Source organism: Schistocerca nitens, chromosome 3 (genome assembly GCF_023898315.1).
Source record: "Schistocerca nitens isolate TAMUIC-IGC-003100 chromosome 3, iqSchNite1.1, whole genome shotgun sequence".
Lineage (NCBI taxonomy): Eukaryota > Metazoa > Arthropoda > Insecta > Orthoptera > Acrididae > Schistocerca > Schistocerca nitens.
Window position 1 is genome coordinate 330,844,553 of NC_064616.1, and position 8,584 is coordinate 330,853,136.

Genomic DNA, 8,584 nt, shown 5'->3' on the forward strand with positions numbered 1-8,584 from the left:
AAAAGGCAGCGCCGCGTCAGAGCTGCACGCGGCAGCTGAGAAGCGAAGCCGAGAAGGCTAAGACTGTCAAATGCCGTACGCAGGGAGCACGTGCTCTGCGCAGGAAGCAAGCGTCAGGTGTAAGAGCGAGAGAGAGATGAAGCATACCGACGCTGTCCACTGCGCTGTCTGTACTTTACACACTCTCTACATGTTCTTGGGCTCCTGCGCCCGAGGAGCTTATTTATGTGCTCCAAAATGAGAAGTGACAAATATTAATGTCACAAAAGGGATATACTGTTACTGAATAAAAGGGAATAGATGTGCGCAATAGATTTGGTTTACTCAACGATGACCAACAAAACAGAAGTGGGATTACTCGTGACATCACGCTAGATGCATTGTTACAGCGGGTTCTGTTTAAAATTACATTATGCCATGGTAAATTACTTCATAAGTGACAGATACGTCACAACCCCGTAACATAGGTCCTATGAAATCCATTTTAGCCCAAACATAATTGTTACAAAAACATGAAAATATAAAAGTAAGGTACACAAGTATCATATTAAATTGTTGTATATACCATATCACTAAACAAACAAAGTTACATGTAACTGTGGGCTGACCATCTAACTGCAATAACGTTCACAATGTGAGAGGAAGTTTCTCATGCGTCAATATATTTGCAAAACACCATCAAGTGAAACTGAGAAAAAAAAGTTACACCAGTTTGGTGCAGGTGGGGCGTAGATTGTGTCGTTGGATGTCAAGGCTGTTGCTAATGAGAGAAGAACAAAACTCGACGAGAATTTAGAGATTTCCACAGTGGAAACGGAAAGTGTAAGGAATTGAATTAGAATATAATTTGAGCGTAATTTCTGAAGGACTTTTCCATTATGAAGGTTTAGCGCACGGCGCATCGTTGACACGACGTTATCGCCTACTTAACTGTGTATATGACAATTCTGCGATTCCAAGATAGCTGCTACCTACTTCTTCCTAAAACTCGACCTCTCTCACATAAAACAAAACTTTATTGTGCGACAAAATTCACCGTCTTCATCCTCTCAACATCTTGCAACAAAACTTTACTTTGCGACCAAATTCGCCGTCTTCATCCTCTCAACATTTTGCGACTAAACTCCGTAGTGCTGGCCTCCTCGGGCCCAGCTGGTTGCTCAAAACTCCGTCTATCCTTGCTTGTATCGCAGTGTCCTGGGACACGTCATACAGTTAAATGCTACTACTTCAATAATCGGTATTCCTTCGGAAAATACAATGGGGAAACAAAGAAGGCTCAAGGTTTTGAACAGAGATTTCCGCTTACTGGCGTTTAGCTGCGGGCTAGACGCGGTTCGCGTCTGACGTTGCCTGATCAGCTGTCGTCAGAGAGAACACTGTTCTCATGAACTCTTCTTCGAGATGGAAGATCAAAGTCTGGGCTGAATAGTTTTGTGTCTGTTGAAAGTTGACAGATCAAAGTGGGTAGAACGGACTATGCCGCGAAACGGAAAAGTGTAGGAACGACACAGACAGCTGAGGGACCGCGCGGGTGCCAGCCGCGTCACGTAAGATACGTGCCCTCGCGGGTGGTGCATGACTCTTCATGTGTTGTTCTGTTGATAATTGAAAGATGAAAGTGGGTAGAACAGACTATGTCGCGAAACGGAAAAGTGAAGAAACGACACAGACAGCTGAGGGACCGCGCGGGTGCCAGCCGCGTCACGTAAGGTACGTGCCCTTGCGGGTTGTGCATAACTCTTCATGTGTTGTGTTGAGGGAGGAAAGATGAAAGTGGGTAGGTTGGACTATGTCGCGAAACGGAAAAGAGAAGAAACGACACAGACAGCTGAGGGACCGCGCGGGTGCCAGCCGCGTCACGTAAGGTACGTGCCCTTGCGGGTGTGGTTCTCTTGTTCATCCAACAGACTAAGTATATAGCCAAAGCTTGCTCGTTCTGTGGGCGTGATTCACTCTGTTTACGTTATCTATCACGGGGGTAGGCATGTGGTATGTCCCTCCAGATAAACATTCAAATACAAATCAAAATAAAGCATGGTTACATCCTAAACTACGCTTCCAAAACAATTTATCACCTAAGACATCATTATTATTAAACAAATAATTGGCAGTACTCGGGAACTTACTCTAGCATACTTGAAATCCTACAAAATGATTATCCTCATCAATCTAGTAACACAGTGACACATGCAAACACTAGGTTGATACAAATACTAAATTACTGGTGCTGGCAAACTCTAGCTAAAACTGTCTAAACATTTGATAATAGCATAAATAAGACATGGACAAAATGAACAATAGTAAAAATAATTCATAGACATAAGTAATTAGACATAATCAATTGGACACAAGTAATTAGACATAAGTAATTGGCAACTCGTCATAGTGATACTACAAGACATGGCAAAACCGCAACAAAAGCAAAAGTTCAAAATATTATTTCCTTCGAACAAAACTTCCTTATTCTCCAGTTACATTTGTAGCAAAATGAGTGTAAGTATCTCTTTGTACTCCTTTATGCTCTCGTTTGTGTTTCCATACCAACTAATAGTCTTTGGTACTACTACCTACAAGAAAACTGTCATTAAGCAATGGCAATGTTGTGTGTAATGCTGTGGAATAGTGTAATGTCACGTTAATACTTCCTTTAACAAGACTCTGATGAAAAGTGGTTTTGTGTCGCCTTCAATGAACAGACCAATAATTATTAAACGTGTGATAAACGGTTTCCTGTGTTGATTTGTTTTTGCAAATATTTGTGATTATCAGTCACCCAGTCAATCGTTCCGGTGTGTATTGGTTGTTCCTTTTGTTAATTCTCTCACTTACCTGCTTCCATATAATCAAAATTGGCGGCTCGACGAAGCTGGTTGCATCTCGAAGACGTCGATATGACTTACCTGTCGGTGCTTTGGTTTATAATAAAATTAGAGTTCATTTGTCATATAAAAAGTGTGTAGGGAGCAAAGTAAGTTCCTGACTATTGAAAATGTGCATAAAGTTATTCATAGGGTTCGTTATATCATGGTTAAGAATTTCTGTGTTGAGATTCAGTGCAGCTTGAGGTGCTAAGGTTCGACACGCGTCGCGCTCGTGAGATTGTAAGTTGCTGACAGCAAAGCTGACAGTACGGCTGCGTCCGGTTTCACTGGCTCGGCGGCAGAACTGGCGTCCACGCTGGGTCCGTCCTCTTACTACGCGTGGAGTTTAGTCTCTCGGTACTGTCACAAAATTTCCTTCCAGAGTTATCTTATGTTGTTGACGACAGTTATGCATGGAGGATGTTCTTTTCTAAGGAACTCTAATAACTTAAATCGCTAGAGGTCACAAAACTATCGGGTTCCAATTATTTTACTTAAACACTCTGTTCTTCTAAAATTTAGGTAAATGGCAGGTGTTAGGCTTCTAGATAAACTGTATTTTGCGATGGCATTCCAAACCCAACTCCTTGGCTAACGCGTTTCCCACACAGCGGTCGTTTACAGGACAGATATAGCGGCAAGTGCCGGCTTCCTTGACGCCATATAGATCCGTTTATTTACCGTGGTGGTCATACAACATAGCCGGAGATCGATCTGAAATTCCAATGTTTTCTAATCCTGATGGTTTAGACAATGCGTACCAGGAAAAAGTTCTCTCTCACGATTTTGTTCCTTACTGAAAACACGGGTAGACATCAAAAATAGATTCCCGTCTTTAGATAAGACTAATAAAATCTGTAGGGCAATATTAAGCTGGTGATTTTATTTCTATAACTATCCCTTTAGGTTTGCTGTTTAAACTGCAACGTACGAATGTACGAAGGTGTAGCGTGGCTGACGCACGTGGCGTGCAGAGCGAAGGGTGGGTGCGTTGGAGGGGCCTGCACGTGCAAAAGACAGAGGTGGTGGGTGGGGAAGGGGGAACTGCAATGGCCGCTCTCTCGGCAGGCAGGTGAGAGGGAAGGGAAGGGGCCGCGTCGCCAGCTGACAGGGAGGGGCGGGACTCGCCGCATGTGAACAGCTGTAGACAACAGCGGCGGCATTTACGCGACTCCTTCCGTGGCATTTAATATACAGAAATACGTGGTACCAAGAAAACTTACCTTGTTGTCTGTTCACATCGCATCATGAAAACAATAAAATAGCACTTGAGGAAGACTCCTTTTACTTTAGAGTAGCCTATTTGTTGTTTAACTTGGACGTATTTATTCTTGTTATTATCGTTGTGTGATCATTTAGCAAAACATACATGTAATTGGGCGTATTTCAAAGGACAGGTAGACGGCAGCATGTAGTCACTGATCTACTGGTAGTTACGAAGGCGTGTTACTATCATGTTTTTATGGTAAAGCTTTAATAGCTGTTTTTGTTCACTATTCACTAAATTAACAGGTGAAATGTGAATCCCTTTGAAATATACAAGATTAACTGATTCTTTCTCTACGTGTTCTTTTGACAAGGACAACTTTCCCCTTAATTCCATGATTAAAGAATGTTTGTGGTTTTAATTCTCGACTGCTACGATAACATTACTGGAGACGTTAAATGACAAGATAAAATGATTACATAACTTCAGTCACTTCCATTAATATGTGACGTCATAAATTCTATTACCAGTTACCAACAGTTGCCAATTCTTATGTCTACTTATAACTAATATGCACAATTTAATTAAATGTATAGTAACGACGGTGTTTTCCGTCAATTGATTCTCTTGCTGCATGCAGGACTTTTCCAACTGTTTACATACCATTTCAGACCTACTTTCTGGCACGCAAATTATAGGGGTTTGACCTTAGAGCATATCTACGTTGCTGTCTAGGCGGTTGTATTACCTTCTTTCTTGCTTTTATGGGTGGAACTACTGGCGCGATAGGCCCGGCTTCTCCGGTCGGAATTCCGTGCTGAACCAAATCCGTAGCCGGAAGAAACTGCCTCTCTCCAAACAACCACGAAAATTCCTCTAATACCGGCTGCAACATCCTTTCCTCCTCACTGTTTAAATGACCTAACTTCTCTGCTAACTGACTCCTTATCGTCGACGCGACATATCGCACTTCTCTAACTGAACATTTCTTTCCTTTCCTTCCTTTCTTATCTTTATTTCGCTGCTTATCAGCTCCTCTTATTTCCTCAAAAATTTCCTGACCACTGGCAACAATAGTACCCTTCGGTATCACAACATCTTCTACACCAAAATTATCTATACTTACTGGTATCGCAAAACCCTTCTGTCTCCTTTCCGGTCGGCAGATACTTCTCTTTATATGTACTGACTGACGATCTAAAACATCATTCTGGGTGAGCGGGTCAACCAGAATGTCTGTCTTGGGCTGTTCTCGATTTTTGACATCTATCCAGAGAATCTTTCCACTTCCGCCTTTTATCCTCACAGAGTCAGTGGTTTGTATCGCCCACATCTGCGGTTTTATGGGAGACTGCGAACGGCGCCTTTCGCAGCTCCCTCGCGTCTGAGGGGGGTGCGCACTGCCAAATCGGTGAATTGCTTCGCCGAACTGCACAGTTCGCGTTCGATAATCCACTATCCCCTGATAACGGTGCAGGAAGTCATTCCCTAGTATGATGTCAAATTCACCCTTCTTTAGCCTTACTACCTCCATCCTCTGACTGTATTTACCCTCGTCGATTTGCAGATTCACTACACACGAACCTGCAGGGACAATTACTTCCTCTCCAAGACCACTGATATGGTACCGGGGTGGCTGTAACACCCTTCGATCATTTTTCTCCACAAACAATACACTAACTTGAGCACCAGTATCAACTAAAATTCTAACTAATTTGTTCCCGAGTACGCCAAATAGACTAACGTGTTCCACCTCTTTACATTTTTCGGTCCTAACCGGGTGTATTATTTTTGTCGGGGGCGCGGGTGGGTGGCGGAACCTGCCCCCCAAGCGTTTCCCTGATTCGACCCCGCGTTGCGGCGGTGGCCACGCATCTGATTTGAAAATGGTGACTTTGTGGGGCAAACATTATTAGGATGACCTACTGTCTGGCAAATGGTGCAATACGGCGCGCGACAGCGCATTGCCGTATGGTTGGGCTTCCCACAACGCTGACAAAATACTTCTTTTGCTGGGGCTGGTACTGGGTCCGTTGGGCGCGGGGCGGCAGCGCAAAAACGCAACACCTCTTCGCGTAGCATTGCCAAACGAACAGCTTCAAACAGAGAAGTGGGGGAGGCTGCTTTGACTTCTCCTCCGATGCGGGGGTCAATACCGCGAACAAATGCATCAATTGCACGCGCTTCGGCTTCTGAGCGCAAAATTCTGTTTTCACTGGCATTTTCACCTAGCTTGTAGGTACGACAAGACACTGCTCGTATGCGATCTGCAAAGGCATCAAAATCCTCGTTAGGCTTCTGCCTAAGGGTTGATAATTGATCTCTTTAATATCCGGTACCTCTGGTATCGGAATAACGAGTAGTCAATCCGCGGGCCAATACTTCAAATTCGTGCGTGTCACGCAATTCGTCCACCGTTTCTATGAACATTCGGGCTTCCCCTGTCTACTTCAGTCTGGCTACATTGACCAATAGATCATCCGGCCAGGCACACGTGCGACCCACATCACGAATATTTTGTAAAAACATAGCCACATTTTCGTGGGACTTCCCAGAAAACGTGGGAATGAAATCAGCCGCAGGAAAATTACTTACAGTCGCCATGTTAGCAGAAAGTGTGGCGTTTGTATTAGAGACAGAATTAGTGTTAGTTGCCTCTGTTTGAGCATTAGTTACAGGGGTGGAGCTAGCCACAGGTATGGAAGTTCGCGCACTAGCTTCCAGCGTCTGTTTCAAGACGCGGTTTTGCTCAAGTAGCTCCTGATTTTGTGCGAATAACTGGCGCATTTGTGCATTTATGGCCTCGAGCGGGTCTTGCGAGGCAGGTGCCTCTGCGGTGTTATCCCGTTCCGTCGCTCGTGTTCCCATCGGCATGTTTACAAATTTATGGGACGCTAGTGACCAGAAAAAAGTAATGATTGTTACAAAAAAAGGACGGCCACAAAGATTCTCAAACCAGCGGCGGAAGATCGTCGAAGCTATAGTTGTAAGCATCGCGGCGACTTACATGGTGATGGCGGCGGTGCGACGCATTGGTGGCGGCGACGGCATGGTGCAGTGGCTGCGGCGGCGGTGGTCGGTGGTCGGCGGGCGGCAGGGGGCGGTGGCGGCGGTGTCCGGACCCTCGGGCGGCGGCAGATGTGTTGGCGGCGGACGGCGCTGGCTCGGCCGGTCGGCGATGGCGGCAGGCCCCTTGGCGCGTCGGTGACAGCGGCGCGGCGGCGGTGGGCGGCGCGGCGGCGGCTGGCGCGGCGGCGGATGACGGCGGCCTGGCCGGTCGCGCAGCGCAGCGCAGGCCCCTCGAACTCAGGCAGCGGGCAGCGCGGCGGCGCCCGGCTCACGTGGCTGACTGGCGTGGGCTGCCTCGCTGCAGCGCGCGCCCTGTGCGTGTTTAGTGGAGCAGCCACGGCCCACGTGCAGCAAACGTGGCGGCCGGTTGGCGCATTCCATGCGCGAAGTGTACGGCGTCTTGCCGGGAAAAATTTAGTGTAGCGACAAAGTCACTACGGGAACGTATCCAAACTTCTGACACCAATTGTACAGGATGGCGGGTATGGGCAGGCGGTGGGCGTTGTGGAATAATAGGGTAATTTTTAGACAAAGGCCATTTATTGGCTAAAGCATGATGAAAAGGGGCTACATAGGCCTAGGGAGGTGAGGGTGAGCCAGAGCTTACAATTTGGCGAACATTGTTCGCGAAGCTACCGAAATTGGTCGTCTGCCAAAACGAAGTCCACAGTGCCGTAGCACCGGGAGAAGCGGGAGATGTTCAGTGGTCCAGGGCGCGCATCCGACTCGCGGGTGAGCAAGAATACAAAAGAGCGGGCCCGGCGACGGGCGGCCGGGTATATTCGATGCACCACGCGGCTTCCTCCACCCTGATTGGTCAGGACCGAGCAAACCGTGCGGGCGGCATGGAACTTTCCAGAGTGTTGCCTGCTAAGCGACGCCTGGGGCGGCGTTACCTCGTAAGCACATGAGAGAGGCGCGTGATCAAGGTGCCCTTTCTCGGTGCTGACTTCCTGTTACTAGACCGTGGGACGAAAGAATTTACAGGCAGCTAACACTGCCGGCCGTGGCTTGGCCGCAATGGAAAAATGAAGTTACTGGTTGGAGGCTCATATAATAAAGTAAAATCCCTTATTGTCTGGCTCATCCTTTACACTGATGAACACGGACGTTAATAATAACACCATTTGACAGCAGTTTAACAGCGCCACAGTGGGTCACGCCCATGTAGAACACATTTCAAAAAAAATTTAAAAATAGTTGTAGTCTTCGGAATTGAATAAATTATATATCTATTAAAAGGTAATAGTCTGCAGATTCAGAAAACGCAAAAAAGTAAAAATTGAACTTTTCATGATTTTGAGCCTTTCCGGAGCCCCTTAAGATGTTCCTGTAACCTGTCTGTAGATTTTGTTAGCTCCCCTTTTAATCTAGCAGTAGTTTCTTCGGTAGACTGTTTTAATTCATGTTTTAGTTCCTCTTTTAATCTAGCAGTAGATTCTTC